The sequence below is a fragment of the Coenobita brevimanus genome, chromosome 54, assembly GCF_032717465.1.
Source record: "Coenobita brevimanus isolate Jiangsu-jjx chromosome 54, ASM3271746v2, whole genome shotgun sequence".
In the NCBI taxonomy this organism is placed as follows: domain Eukaryota; kingdom Metazoa; phylum Arthropoda; class Malacostraca; order Decapoda; family Coenobitidae; genus Coenobita; species Coenobita brevimanus.
In genome coordinates, this window is record NC_137007.1 from 35,934,717 (window position 1) to 35,951,212 (window position 16,496).

Below are 16,496 nucleotides of genomic sequence, written 5' to 3' on the forward strand. Positions count from 1 at the left end.
TGAACAGGCGTCAGGGAGGAAAGAAGAATGGGTATAAGAGAAGGCTGTGGTGGTGTGGGGAGGGAGGGAGGGATGCAGGGGAAAGAGGTGGAGGGGTGCAGGGGAGAGAGGTGGCTGGGTGAGGTGAGGGTAGAAGACTGGTACCGGGCCGTCAGTGTGTGTGTGTGTAGGACGGGTCAGTCGGGTGGTGGCATCCCCCCGGTGTGCAGGGTGGTCCGCTGCTGTTTACATCCACCACCACTTGAAGGATACGCAAGCAGAAACAAACTCCACCTGAAGGATATTCCACTACCAAACTGCTCTACTGTCAGATTACTTCACCATCTAACGACAGCAGGATTTAGTGGTTAGTGGCAATGCTTGAGTGATATATTTTAGGGTTTATATCAACACTCCTATGTTTCTTACTCCATGAGTTTAACCATGACCATAACAGTACTTGTGACTGCCAAAGAAACGCTCAGGAAGTTAGTGACAGTGTGAGTGAGTCATACCGGCAGTCCAAACTTACACATCATTCTACACATGCGTAAGTGAAAAAGACGTATTATGCAGCGCTGAAGGACAACATTTAAGTGAGCGTCAGTTACACACACACTGAACCATACACTTCTATAATCCTAGGTCTATATATTCGGTAAATTCGTTCTAACATACGCATGGCCATGGGAAAGGTTACCTGGTTACTGGGAATATCAAAGTAAGCAGGAATTGTACTAACACTCCGACATTTCCATATAACTCTGTACGCAGTATAAATCAAAATGCCTTTCTTGATAAGCATGGAAAAATCTATCGGTCTCGTGGGAAACAATAAAGAAAGCATCATTTATACCAACAATCCCACACTTCCCCGTATCGTATCATAATCACCGTGCATCCAAACCTTATTCCCACAATTACCCGGTGGTGATGAACGGTGTGATTTGCGGAATAATAGGGGATGAGTGGATCACATTTTGCAGTATGGCAGACAGTGGAGAAAGCATGTGAGTAATGCAAGATAATTAGCCTATGGTATTTGTGGATGCGGAAAACATGGAGGGTATGGCGAATAGAAGTGATTATGGGAGATGTTTCTTTTATATGGGGTAGAGGGAAAGTTGCGGGATGCTGCAAGGGCAAGGAAACATTTGAGACTAGTCGATTGATTGGTTTACTGTCAGTACCGGTAATTACGAAGGTAGGGAAACGAGTACATGAAAGACTAACTGGTTTAATGTCAGTCATGAAGGAAGGAAAAACATACCAGGGCAGACGAATAATTGATTGGCTTAATGTCAATGTTGCAGTGAGACACGGACATGTGATATCCCATGGTTATGAAAGATATTAAAGCAGACTTATGAAAACGACAGTGACGACGGAAATAAACAACGAGGGAAGGAGCATATCAAATCTGATATATGGACATGATTAGGTGCTGTTTGCCGATAATGAAAGCAAGCTCTTTTCTGGTTCAGAGTTTTGCGTGCGGCGAGGCTGAAAGTAAATATTGACTATACTCCATTCCTTCTTATTTGGCGTAAAATTGCAATGTCTCCATTTTCAGTCTTGAGCTATAACAAAAGATTAACACGGGAATATGATGTTAGTCATGAAGAACTGCAACGGAAGGGACGTAGAGCCGTAGTATAATTTTTTGTCACTGAACTACGAAAAACAAGCTGCAAAAATAGAAAAAAAAAAAAAAACTCCACCCAGTTAAACTTAAAGAACTATTAGACAAAAGTCCCCAGAGAAAGAAAGGATGTGTGTGTGTGCGTGGATAAGTGTGAGCGACCGTAGATGAGTGACGGTGGAGAAGTGAAAGTGAAAATGAAAGTAAATGAGTGTAGGTGACAGTAAATGAGTATGCAACTGAGAATGACTGAGTGATACGTGGATGGGTGGGAGTGGATAAATGAAAGAGAATGAATGAGTGGAGGAGCGAGTGTACGGGTGCATGACAGTGAGAATGAGTAAGTATTATTGGGTGAGTTAGACCGAGAAATGAGTGTGAGTGTGAATGACTATGAGAGTGAGATTATATGAGTGACTGTAGCAGAATGAGCATGAATTAGTGTGAGAGTGGATAAGAGTACGAGTGGATGAGAGTGAATGAATAGATCGGTGGATGACGGTGAGGATGGATGAGTGGATGAGAGTGAATGAGTGGATCGGTGGATGACAGTGAGGGTGGATGAATGGATGAGAGTGGATGAGTGAAATGGATGTGGGATAATGGACGAGTTTGACAGTGGATGATTGAGTGGTTAGCCCATTACCATACCGCCAAGGTTGAGAGAGAGAGAGAGAGAGAGAGAGAGAGAGTACGTATGTATGTATGTATGAAGTATGTATGTATGCAGTATGTATTTATGTATGTATGAAGTGTACACAGTATGTATTTATGAATGTAAGTATGTATGTACGGTATGTATGTAGTGTGTATGCATGTATGTATGTATGTATGTATGTATGTACGTATGTATTTATGTATGTATAAAGCTCAGGAAGGAGACTGAAGAAAGTAATAAATGAAAGAAATGATGATGAAAAAAGAAACAGGAAAAACTTCTCGTCATTCTCATTTCCTTAAACACGTCTTCCAAGAAAACTCCAACACAGGATATGCTCACCTCGGGCCAGTCTAAGAGGGACTTGGAAGACGCCATGGAACCTCATCCTTAACTCCTTCAATACGGCGATTTATTTATTTTCCTTTTAATTCTTGCTACCTCCTGACGACTGTGTTTGTTTCAGGATAGATTTTTTTTTTTTATCTGCCCTAATTCCTTTCATCCGGTGACTTTTTTTTTTTTCTTTTTTAAATCTTGGTACTTCCTGACGATTTCATTTGTAAAAAAAAATACGTATCCTGACTAATGGACTTATTAGCATTGTGTTTATATCTCTATTAATAAGGAGTAAGTTGTCATAAATACGATACTATACCCTTTTTACGCTAACTTGGCCTAAAATTCCCATATCTCCATCTTGAGTATTGAGCTGTAACAGGAGATTAACACTAGAATACCGTATGATGCTAGTCACGAAGAAGTGCTATGGAAAGGATGTAGGGCCGAAATATTGTTTTCACTGAACAGCGTGAAATATAGTAAAAAAAAAGGACGAAAATCTGGGTCAGGTTAAAGTGAAACAACTATAGCGAATATCAGTACTCTCAGGCCCCTGCATGAGAGAGAGAGAGAGAGAGAGAGAGAGAGAGAGAGAGAGACTGGCTGGCGATAATAGGGATAAATGACCAATGACGCGGCTGTGAAGGTGTTAATCAAGGCCTTGGAGTTAATGAAAGAGGTATAATCATTCTCTGACTCGTATTCTCGTCAGTTAAAGAAGCTCCCTAACACCTCTTCTTGGATGATTTATTTTGCTTATTACACTTTACTAGCCTCTTCCGTGTCATTTGTCACTGAAATACCACCATTCGCATCAATACGCATCATACATAACATACCAACTGATATTACCTATCCGTATCCAAAAATAAATCGCTAAGGAAGAGGTGTTAGGGACCTTCCTTAGCCGACGAGAATACAAGCCTAAGGATCCTCTACTCCTTCTCGTCTAAATATAATCGTTTGACTTTAGATGGAATAAAACACAAGAGTTGTCCCGACCATGAAAGCGTTAATATAAATACCGTAGATCTTACATGTACATAATCAACATACACTGAATTAAAAACGACACGTAAGATGTAAGCAGTCCGTAATGCGCGCTGCACCAGAAACGCACCAGGAAGATCTTATATGTATGGCTCAGTCTGACGGTGTGGGCGTTGGTGTGGCAGTGGGAGTAGTAAATGTGTAAACGATGCGGAGTAGACACCCATAATGCTAACTGAATCGTCCCGGCAACACACAAGATATCCCCCGGTGGAGTGGATGGGCAGCGCTATATACGGACCACCCCATAACCAACAAAGGAAGAGGTGCTGGGGGGCCTCTGAGCTAACAAGATTATGATCCCTGAGCTAAGAATGACAGGAGTGGATCAGGGTTTATACTTCCTACCTCCAGACGATTTTCTTCAGCTTAGGGGAGACTTTTTGAAATGGAGAGGGGGGGGGTTGGATTTAGTTTTGATGAAGTTATTATTAAGTCTGAGTAAAATTGTCAATTAAGTTGTCTGGTGGTAGTGTGATGAGGTGCATAAAGGTATTCATGTGTGTGTGTGTGTGTGTGTGTGTGTGTGTGTGTGTGTGTGTGTGTGTGTGTGTGTGTGTGTGTGTGTGTGTGTGTGTGTGTGTGTGTGTGTGTGTGTGTGTGTGTGTGTGTGTGTGTGTGAGCACCATGCGCCCTTTAGTGTGTGTTGCATTTGCATTGTTGTTAGTGTTTTTCCAGCGGATATGTGAGCCTCGTGTGTTTTGCCGTGGCTGCTGTGTGTGTGTGTGTGTGTGTGTGTGTGTGTGTGTGTGTGTGTGTGTGTGTGTGTGTGTGTGTGTGTGTGTGTGTGTGTGTGTGTGTGTGTGTGTGTGTGTGTGTGTGTGTGTGTGTGTATGAGCACCATGCGCCCTTTAGTGTGTGTTGCATTTGCATTGTTGTTAGTGTTTTTCCAGTGGATATGTGAGCCTCGTGTGTTTTGCCGTGGCTGCTGTGTGTGTGTGTGTGTGTGTGTGTGTGTGTGTGTGTGTGTGTGTGTGTGTGTGTGTGTGTGTGTGTGTGTGTGTGTGTGTGTGTGTGTGTGTGTGTGTACTTTGTTTCTCGCGGGCACAAGACAAACTGAAATATAGCCTTCATTAAGTCTGACACTACAAGTTCTCCCACGCCGGATAAAATGGCCTGGCAGCAGCACGCATATGGTACAAAAACGACGTCGTCATACTGAAGGGCTTAGAATAAATAAAACTGGCGTTATGGTGCTAGAGGTGTAAAACTGAATGGACCCTATGATAGTGATGGGGGTGAAAAATTTATCATAACGAAAAAGGCGAAAATAAAGACCTTATCGTTGTGAAGGGGTAAGGCGTATAAGGACTGATGATAGTAAAAAGCGTCATCGTAATAACGGACTAAAAATAAAGGCCTAATTAATTTAAAGTGGTTAAAATAAATAACGACGGCGTCATGATTCTGAAGCACTGTAAAAGTCTCATGTAAATAACAATGACCAACTAAGAGATATCATGACGTGGTACCTGATGATGTGCGCAAATATATACTTGTTTGGTGGGTGTGATGTTTGTTTGTGTGATAATGACGTGAGTGTCCGCATATGTGTGAATGATGTGAGTGTCTGCATGTGTGTGCCTGGGCGTCAGCAATAAGGTGTGGATGGCAGAAGGGAAGGTACGCTAAGATGACGTGGTCTCGCGATTACAATTGTCAGCACTGGTTAACACTCAGTCTCCTCTGTACCAAGCTGTCTTATATACTGCATTATTGCCACATCAGTAAGCATTATTTAACCTAAGAAAAGTCATCCGTGTTGAAGCTCTTAGTGATGGTTTGCATTAACCGAGGTTACAGCATTAATCAGAATAGTGTTACAACCTTTGTCGGGTAGGAGTATTTGTTACCTGCAGAAATTCGTCTGCCAATTGCCAGATGAAACAACCAAGATCCTTCCCGCCCAAGAAAGAATAAACCCTTTTCCAATTGAGAAAGGATTTCTGTTTAATTCCTGCTACCGGCAGCTGAGCATAATTAGCTTAAAGAGAGACCACTGGTTCTGAAGGGCTTAATTAGTTCTTTTTAGTGTATGCCTACGTGTGTTGCTGTTCCTAGCCGAAGCGTGTGGGTGCAGCTGCCTGGAAGTGTAAATGGGGTGGGCTCACCTTAAAATGACAGATGGGCTTATTTTTATTCATAAGAACCCTTTCACTGCTCTCTCACAACCCTCTTTCCCCTCAACCTCCATTCAACCCTCCCCCACTCACCCTTAGTCTCCCCATTCCCCCTTCCCCTCCCCTCCAGTGCGTCATCCCAAACAAGGGTGAAGAGGCAATTTTCCGGTCATCCTCTACGACTGCCTTGAGTTCTGATGCCTGTGGGAGTGACTTGCAGGCCCTATTGTTTTCTATTTGTCATACCCAACACCTTACCACACACCAGTAAGGCCGTACAAGCAAACAGGCCTTTTCTGAGCGATGAATAATGACTCGACCAGCACGGCAAAGTGATGTTCATTACGGTGTTTACCACTCACCTCAACCATCACCTATGCAATCAGGGTGAATTTGGCTCCAGTATCATTTGCACTGAAACTCACCGAACTTACGATTCATTCCTTGTCGAAACTATGATTTGCTTTTGCAGATCAGTGCCTCCTTTTACCTTCCTCTTCCTCCTAGCACACACACACTTCCCCTTCCCCATCCTTCCATTCCCCACCCTTACTTTCCGCAACCTCCCTCTCTTGTATACCTATTTCCCCCTCCTTTTCCCCTCTCGTTATCTATAGTAACCTCATCGCTCCTGCCTCTTCCTCAAGCTTCCCATCTCCAATCTTCCCCTCTTATCTCTTTATTTTCCCTTGATCCATCTCTACTCATCGTTCTTCGCCTCCCCTTTCTTTAGCATTTTCACCCCTGTTTCCTACTCCCAATTTTAGCCCCTCTCCTCCCTTCCCCAACCACAGCTTTCTCTCTCTCTCTCTCTCTCTCTCTCTCTCTCTCTATCTATCTATCTATCTATCTATCTCTCTCTCTCTCTACGCTTTCCTCAACTGTCCTCATCTCTATCTCCTTCACACTTTCTCCTCCTCCTCCTCCTCCTCCTCCTCCTCTTCACAACACCTCTCTCCACACCCTGCCACAATTTTTTTTTATATTCGTGGGCAACACAGAACCCCTTCTTCGGCTGCCATTCTGAACATGAAACGCACATTACTGAAGAGAGAGAGAGAGAGAGAGAGAGAGAGTGTGTGTGTGTGTGTGTGTGTGTGTGTGTGTGTGTGTGTGTGTGTGTGTGTGTGTGTGTGTGTGTGTGTGTGTGTGTGTGTTTATCCATACAAACCAGCAGCTGGAGTATGTGTGTGGATCAGGATAGCTTTTTGTATTACTGATTGCACTTCTCAAGACCGAGGAATATTATACAGTAGAGCGTATTGGTAACAGCAAGGGTGTTTTTAATGGCATGTTGCTAGCCTTAAGGAAGAATACGTGAAATTATTTAAGTACTGAACATATCTTTAACACATTTCCCCCCTTAACCCCTTCAGTACGGTAACGCCTTGTGTGATAATCTTAGTAGTTTTATTTCAGCTAAGAAGATTATGGAGAGGAAAGCGTTAGATCCAACCTTCATGATTCCCTTCATTACTAAGGCTCTCTCCTAAAATATACAGTCTTTTTTGGCAGCACGAGTAAATATAAATATCTACGGTATCTATCTATTTATCTATCTATCTATCTATCTATCCATTCATCTATCTATAAATATCGAGGGGCTTAATACATACTGAATCGAACCCATTATATCTGAAATACCAGCTCAGTGCTATGGCAATCCTTCAGCACTACAGTATATCCTTTACTTTATGTTAACTTTATGCAGGCGATCTCATTAGAACTGGAAACATTTATAACATTCATGGTCCCCTCCGCACTAGGCATTCCTCCTGCGAAAATTGTCTGGCAGAATCAAAAATAAAATAATAATGAAATCCAAGGTAAGAACGGGCAAAATTCATGGGTAAACCTACTTTTTTTCTTACAACAGGTCTGGTAGGATTCAGGCACCATCCAGTATCGTTCACAACACATCCGCTCTTGAGGGACGGAAGGAAAGAGAATGGACAGGGAAAAATATGAAAACGGTAATATATTCATGGTGCATAACAATACAATTTCTCGCTTGAACGGAATACGCCATGCCGCGCTTCGAAGAACTCAGACAATGAGAGAGAGAGAGAGAGAGAGAGAGAGAGAGAGAGAGAGAGCAGCTGGGTGCATCAGGAGAATGAGGCGTTAATTTAATATATAAAAAAGTGGCATTTACCGCTTCAGAACGATGACGCCCTCCTTATATTATCCTTGCTGCTGCCTTGCGATTTTACTCAACTTAGGAGTGGCTGACTTATCGAACTGAATGGATGATATTAACTTTTATTAACTTCTATACTACAGTTATTTCTCCTAACCTGCATGAAAATCCTCCACACAGTAGCTAAAATTAAAGAAAATAGAAGTCATCCGGCTGGAGAGAGAGAGAGAGAGAGAGAGAGAGAGAGAGAGATTACGGGCGAGCGAGAGCAGCGAGCGAAGCGATGTTTATGTATAGCTGAGAAATGGGCGGCCCGGCACGACCCGGTTCGACCGAGATGATTTTCAGAGGCTAGCCTAATAACTTTTCTACTACCGGGCATGTGAGACAGAGATTTTTTCAGCAGGTAGTGGATACATTCAATAAGTTTTGTTTTGGGGTATCTGTTTACTCATGAAACCAAAGAAACCACTTGGAATCCCAGCTTTCCAAGGGAACGTACTGAGGGCTTCAATTGACATGCTTCACTATGAAATCGAATTAAAAAAAAAGGTTTCCTGTTGTAACATTATGTTTTCTTGCATGAATACTAATAAGTAAATATCGAATATTACGCTCATAATTTTACATGAACGTTTTTTTTCTGTTTGGGGGCTGAAATCAGCATGATGAAACTGCCCCATTTCTGGGTTTTATCATTCGATCAATAGCCAAGCGTTTACCGACGCAGTTGGTTTACACAACAAGTCGGGAGCAGAGAACTGAACATTGCGCATGTGATAAATGCTTCAGCGCCTCGCTTTATGCACATCCAGAGAGAAAACGTGAGAGAGAAAACGTGAGAAAGTAAATATTTTTGCTCAATTATTATTCTGTTATTGTTCAACTACCTCACCGGAAATGTTGAAAGTTTACACCAAAATGAAATTAAGACAGGCATACTAACGCTCGCTCGCTCGTCACGCGCACACAAAGTGGACTTTACTGGTACAGTATATTTCTACTGGCCAAATGTGACTGGACGCACAAACCATAACGTCATTGTTTCGTCAGTATGGGATATAAACAGAATGGTTGCTGTGGATACAGAGACGCGACGGAGGAGTGGGGGGACGACGAGGAGAAGGAAGAACGGTGTGGGTGAGGTGGAGAGAGGGGCGAGAAGGAAGGATAACATGTAAGGAGGACGAGGGTGAATGCAAGAGAGGGAGGAGAACGAAGGGAGAGGGAAAGGACGAGGGAAAGGAGGAGAATGAGACGAGGAAGGGGGGGAATACGAAGCTGGGAACACCGAAAAGCATGAGGAGGAGGGAGGGGAGAACAAAGGGGAAGGGAAAATGGAAAAGATGAAGTGAGGAGAGCGAAACGAAGGGAAAAGGAGAGGAAGGGAGGGAAGCTGGGGGAAGGAGATGGAAGGGAGAGAGGTTGGTGGGGAGAATGTCATTCGCTTGGGTGGCTTCTGGAGTTTTTATGCTCGTGTCTCCAGTTTCATTGCCGTATTGCCTTTCCCCGCCTCCCTTGATCCCCCTGTAACTCGGCTCCTTATCTTCACAGTCGGCGAATTAAATGCATAAAGTTTACTGAATTTGACTTTTTTGGGGTGACCTCGTGCTGGTTTATCCTCGGTTCTTCCATAATTCTCTCTCTCTCTCTCTCTCTCTCTCTCTCTCTCTCTCTCTCTCTCTCTCTCTCTCTCTCTCTCTCTCTCAACGTTGGCGGATCAAGCCCTTCAGCACGACAAGATCTTTTTAATTCTATTTTTCCTGCCTCCATGCGCCAGTTGACCTATTGAAATTAGGAAAAATATCATGCGCTAAATGGGTTAATACAAGCTTCAGTGATCCTTCAGAACCAGGGCGCATATTTTCTTTTCTTTCTTTTACTCTTTTGTTCTTGCTGCCTCCTGACGATTGTTTGCAGTTTTGGGAAGATCTTTTAGTAGCTAATAAAAGGGTTAGCCTAATCAAGTTTCAGTGAGCCTTTCAGTACAGTCCCTTGTTTGGGTATTTTTCTCGGTCACGTGACAAGATTTTCATAAGCTGAAGGGAGACGTGTGGTGATGAAGGGGTAACACGTACAAAGTCTGAAAGAATGTAGGTTCATATGACCGAATTAGTGTAGGTTAATGATGATGATGATGATGATTATGATTCTGAAGACGTTCATGTCGTAGATTACTGCGGAACCGGTAGTGATAATGATGATGATGATGATGATGATGGTGATGATGATGATGATGATGATAGTGCTGCTACTGACGAAGACGAAGACACTGATGATGATGATGATGATGATGATGATGATGATGATGATTCTGCTGCTGCTGCTGCTGTTGATGATGATGATGATGAATGTCTTTCTTTTATATTTTATTTTTCTTTCTGAATCGGTCTTCACGCTCTCCTTCCCTCACCACCACAAACAATTGCACGGAATGGACAATGCAACACGAGATAACGAAAGAAAGGAAAAAAAGAAAGAGAGAAAAAAAAACATATTCATTGTTAAGAATTAAGGTATCAGGTGTCAGGGTGCATGACCTAGTGTGGGAGTCTGGCACTTTTTCTTTTATTTATTTATTTTTTTTATTTTTTTCATTTTTTCTGCTATAATAAATTTACTCTTCTCGTCTGGTGGGGGGAAATACGCAAAAAAACCATCGTAGTAAACAGTAAACTACATTTTATTTTGCTTTCATTTCTTTCCTTTATTATTATTATTATTATTATTTGCGGTGGTCTAGTTCATAAGGAGGTCAAGGAGAAGGACGTGATCGTGACGAAGGTTGGCGGGACTAGACTAGAGCAAGGATATTCTCTCTCTCTCTCTCTCTCTCTCTCTCTCTCTCTCTCTCTCTCTCTCTCTCTCTCAAACACACACACACACACACACGTCTTTTAAATCTCTCTGAGCAGTTTTGACCCAGGCTGACCTCCCACTTTGTGACCTTGATGCCCGCTGACGATGACCTTGAGTACATTTTTTTTTTAGATGAAGGATGGCGAATTAGAAAAAATAGTGTGTGTGTGTGTGTGTGTGTGTGTGTGTGTGTGTGTGTGTGTGTGTGTGTGTGTGTGTGTGTGTGTGTGTGTGTGTGTGTGTTGAGAGAGAGAGAGAGAGAGAGAGAGAGAGAGGACATGGATGATGAGATGGAAAAAAGATGCATAACACAAGTGGTCACTGACTGGAGGAGAAAGTGGAAACAGCAAGATCATACTAACTGTGTGTGTGTGTGTGTGTGTGTGTGTGTGTGTGTGTGTGTGTGTGTGTGTGTGTGTGTGTGTGTGTGTGTGTGTGAAAGGCAACCCCCTTCTTTTAATATCTGGTGTCTCCAATACTTAGGAAACGAGGTACGGTTTTCTTTCACCAAACTAACACCATCTTGGGTTTCGACAGGTTTATGACGTCTGGGGCAATAAGAGAGAGAGAGAGAGACCAGAAGATGCTCCTTGAATCCCAACCTCATCCATGCCTGATCGAACTCCATATCAGACAGACAGACAGACAGACAGACAGGCAGGCAGTAGGAGAAACAGACATAAAAGGGAAAGAAAGACAGCGCTACAAAGAAAGGAAAGAAAAAAAGATATAGAGAAAGAATGGAAGAAAAAAAAGAGAGATAGGCTATAGAGAAAGGAATACAAGTGTGAGATATACAGAGAACGGAAAAGGAGAGAGCGAGGGAGATCAAGAGAAAGGAAAGAAAGATCGCGAGATGTAATGAGAAAAGAAAGGAAGAGAGCGAGATAGAGAAAGGAAAGGAAGAGAGCGAGATATAAACAGAGGAAGGAAAGAAAGCGAACGAGATATAAACTGTAAAAAAAAAGACAGAGCGAGATGTAAACAGAGAATGGAAAGAAAGAGAGCGAAATGTAGATAAAAGAAAGGTAGAAAAGAGAGCGAGAGATAAAGAGAACGGAAAGAAAGAGGGCGAGAAATAAAGAGGGACTGAGAGACAAGTGAGCGAGATATAAACGGAGAAAGGTATGAAAAAACTCGAGATATAAGCAAAGGAGAGAAAGAGAGCAAGCTATACACAGAGAAAGGGGAAAAAGTGAGATATAAACAGGGACAGGAAAGAAAGAGAGCGAAATATAATGGAGAAAACGGAAGAAAGAGAAACGAGAACACAAGGCTTGAATCCTAACACCACATCCCTACGTGATCCAATTGCATATAACACAGACGCCTGGACGAACTGGAGACGCAAGGAGACACACACACACACACACACACACACACACACACACACACACACACACACACACACACACACACACACACACACACTGATTTACAGACAGACAGACAAACACACGTACTCAGATAAATACCAACAGTTAGAGTGGTGGACAGACAAAAATAGACAGACTGATAGCCTGAGATAAGCTGAACGAAATAAATAGGCCTATAGAGAGAAAGAAGGAGAGAAAGAGAAAGGTCTGGATGAACTTAACCCAAAGTGCATATTCCCTGCCCATTCGTCCATGTATCCTCCACAAATCGTCCTGTCTTACACTCACAATAATACTGTTTTTACATTTCGTCTCATCTCTTCCAAATTAGTCAGGTTTTCACTTTCTCTCCGATCACCTTCTCACTCACCCAAGTTGTCACACTGACCTCTCGACTGCTTTTTGTCCGTATTTTCACACACATACACACAGCCACGTCCGTACTAAATTTTTTCTGGGGCAGGCGTTTGTGGGCGGGAGTTCTGAATCACTGTAATCCATACGTGTGGCCTCTCTGGACGCGGACGGGTGCGGGGGAAGAACTTCCATGGGTTACAGTGAAGACGAATTCCCTCCCACAACCGCAAGTATTTGATGAGGACTCGGCTTTAAGCTTCCCCTTTTCCTTTGATCATCTCTGTCTTCCCCTCGTTCATGTCCTCAACAAAACTCATCCACAATCCTAAGTCAGAACACTGCCTTTTCGTCTTCAATCAGTATCTTTAAAGGTAATGTTACGTGTTTCTTCTCTACTTCGATCGTTTACTCGTCTTGCGAATCATACCGTAGTCTAAGGGGCCGTGTCTGTCTAATCGTTCGTAGGCTATCTCCGCTCTAACTCATCCTCAAATTCAGGTCAGCGAACTGTCTTTTCATCTTTAATTTCGTCCTTTCCTTCCCAAAACATCTACGTCTCCAATTTCCCTTCGAAAGCCACCCCACCATTTGTCCCTCAGCTCCTCCTCAGTCGTCAAACTGCTTTTTCGTCTCCAGTGTATCCTTTTCGAACCCTCATCATAGCAACCTAAGTTTCATATTTGCTCCATCACTAACCTGCCTTATAAACCTGAACGCATGTTGACTTACCTACACCCAATCTAACCTATACTAGTCCAGTCTAACCCAACCTAACCTATAACCTAATTTCTCCTAACCTATCCCACCTTCCTGGCTTCACCAACAAACTCCACCTCTCTCTCACCAACTCAGCATTTATATCATTTCTCCCTCATCTGATAAAGACCATCCTACTCACTCCACTCTCAAACTTTCCCCTCTCACCTATCCAACATTTTCATCTCATTTCCTTTAAAGCCAGGCCTATCACCCCACTCTCAAACTTCTCCCTCTCACCTATTAAACAATTTCATCCTCTTTCCTTTACATCCAGCCCTCTCACCCTACTTCCACATTTCTCCCTCTCATCTATCCAACAATTTCATCCCATTTCCTTTAACGCCAGATCTCTCACCCACCCTTAAATTTCTCCCTCTCACCTCTTCAACAAAATCATTCAAATTACCGTACCTTTAACGCCAGCCCTTCTCCTCCACTCTCACACTTCTCCGTCTCATCCATCCAACGATTTCATTCAATATCCAACGGCAGCCCCCTCACCCCACTCTTAACTCGGCTGTCTCAGCGGCTCACTACCCTTATCTGTTTGTGCCTATCACCCTCACGTACACAATTCATCAACTCGAGGGCAGGCTTCCGCACTAGGGTCCATATCCTCCTCAGTTACCCTTTCAATCCTATTACTTAAGCTCTTATTTACAGACGATTATATCTAGCTTGAGGAGGAAGTTCTGTTGTCCTTTTAGCTTGGCCCAGGTTTATTTCCTATTTCAACTTATTTCACGTAACTCGGTGGCAGAATAAGTCAACACTGTTGCTCCACATTCTACCCACAGCACTACATCATGACTAGTATCATAGGCCTATTCCACAGTAAATCTGTTGTTACAACTCAGCACTCCAGATGCAGAGATGGCAATTTTAGGACAAGTTAGGGTAAAATAGATATAGTATAAAGTGAAGTGGCTTGTAAACGTTCGAAAAGTCTCCCTGCGTTGAAAAGTAAGATTAAAAAAAAATATAAATATATCTCACAGGATCGAAGGGGTTACGGAAACTTAATAGCTCTTCTTCCATTCTTAGTTATTCATTTTTGTAGTACAGTATACTATTCTCTTCTGTGTTAATTGTATTTTTTAATATATATATATATATATATATATATATATATATATATAACAGACAAATAAGGATGAAGATGACACCCGCCAGCATTTTCTTTCAATATATTTCTCCGAAACCTACATACACAGGTCTTGGATTAAGTTGGTTTAGTTTTTGCCCTCGGATCTACAAGATTAATTCAGTCAAAACCTTGCTAAATAGGGCCTATGATATCTGCTCCAGCTATATGACTTTTCATGAGGAAATATGTAAATTAAGAAGCTATTTTGTAAGTAACAACTATAAGCAAGAACTGTTTGACTGTATTCTTAAGAAATTTCTTAGCAACAGGCTGTCACAGGACTATAGAAAGAAATGTGATGTACCTAAGTTGGTGAAATATGTTAAGTGCCATTTTATGGTAAAATTAGTTATGAGTATCGTAAGTTAGTTATGAACATTTTAAGAAATAGTTTCCCTGCCGTAAATTTTAGGATTCCCTTTACCAACGATTTCAGAATAGGATCTTTTTTCAACTTCAAGGATCGTGTGCCGGACCCTCTGTGCTCGAATATTGTTTACAAGTTCACTTGTCCTAGTTGTCAGGCTAGGTATGTGGGGTGCTCTAGTAGGGCATTCCGAATACGAGTATTCGAGCACATTGGGAAAAGTTACAGGTCTGGAAAGTTTTTGCATAAGATGTCCTTCTCTGCTGTTAGGGATCATTCACTGAACAATGATCACCCTTTCACGCTGAATGATTTTCAAATTATTGGTAGGTTTGGGACTCATGGGGATGCATTATTGGGAGAAAAACTGTTAATTAAAAAGCTTGTTCCGGAACTAAATATTGTAAACAATACTTAGTGGTTTGATGAGGTTTCTGTTTCTGCTTCAGTGTTCACTACTCTTTGTTACGTTGCCGATGTCTGACCTGTCATTTGACATAGTTATACCAGTTCCCTACGAGCTCTATTCAGCTTAGTGTCTTGGGGGCTTTACTTCCGATTGGTGAGCTTTATATTTTTTGTGCATTGCTTTTGTGTATTGATTTTATATGTGCATTTTTGCTGTAGTTTCCTTTTCTTGTCTTTATTTATACTATACGAAGACTATAGATTTGATAAGTTTGGTTTATGTTAGTTTATATATATATATTTTTTTCATGTTCTTCATTTTAATAATACATATACAGTATATAGAAAATGATTAACTTTAGATCCATATATGTTGTAGTACAACGAGTATTGTTCTTTGGTAGGATCCCACATATGTACCCTGATGATGGCCACGTGAAGTGTCCGAAAATTCGGAGAAATATATTGAAAGAAAATGCTGGCGGGTGTCATCTCCATCCTTATTTGTCTGTTATGGAAGTTACGGTGCCATGGGTCCATTGCTGATGTGCTGATTACAATATATATATATATATATATATATATATATATATATATATATATATATATATATATATATATATATATCTATATTTATTTATTTAATTTTTTTTTTTATGCGAGGAAGAAAGAACCAAAGGCCTCGGGTGCATAAGATATATAGCATAGCCTACATGAATATGTTAACGTAACATAAAAAAATAAACAGGTAAGGATGAAGCACTTTTTTTCTTTAACATGACCAAAAAAATTCTATCTCATCATCTTGAATCGTCAACCGTAATAGCAGCTTAACACTGACATACGGAGTTAGTCACGAAGAAATGCAATGAAAAGGATGTAGAGTCTTAGCATTGTCTTTTTCTGCTACTGAGAGCTACCTGAAATAAGCTGGAAAGGGACGAAAATCTGGGATATTAAAAAAAAAAAAAAAAAAAAAAAAAAGTGAAGTACCTATGCGTCTTAAAAGCTGACGAGAGTAGGAACCCTTCTGTCCTTCCCCTTGCCTATGAACTCCAGTATTTCAGGCATAAAATGGGTGGGAAGTAAAGACAGGAAGGAGCTTAGGTTCTTTTTCTTCTCTGACGTTTTTCGACTACACAGAGCCCATCCCATGCTCCTCTCTCTCTCTCTCTCTCTCTCTCTCTCTCTCTCTCTCTCTCTCTCTCTCTTGAGGATAGTATCTGTGTGCATTAGTATACGTCAGTTAAATAAAGAACTCTAACTTCAGTATTTCCGTTTTTCCACACATC

General features: G+C 41.7%; 1 protein-coding gene across 1 annotated transcript in view; it reads left to right on the top strand.

Moving 5' to 3' along the window:
- Window positions 1-201: 201 nt before the first annotated feature.
- LOC145401027 (aminopeptidase N-like) overlaps window positions 202-16,496 on the top strand; it is a 39,706-nt gene continuing 23,411 nt past the window's right edge. Inside the window, exon 1 of the mRNA XM_080273399.1 lies at window positions 202-346. The gene's annotated coding sequence lies outside the window, so the exon portion shown is untranslated. The remainder of the gene's footprint in view (window positions 347-16,496) is intronic.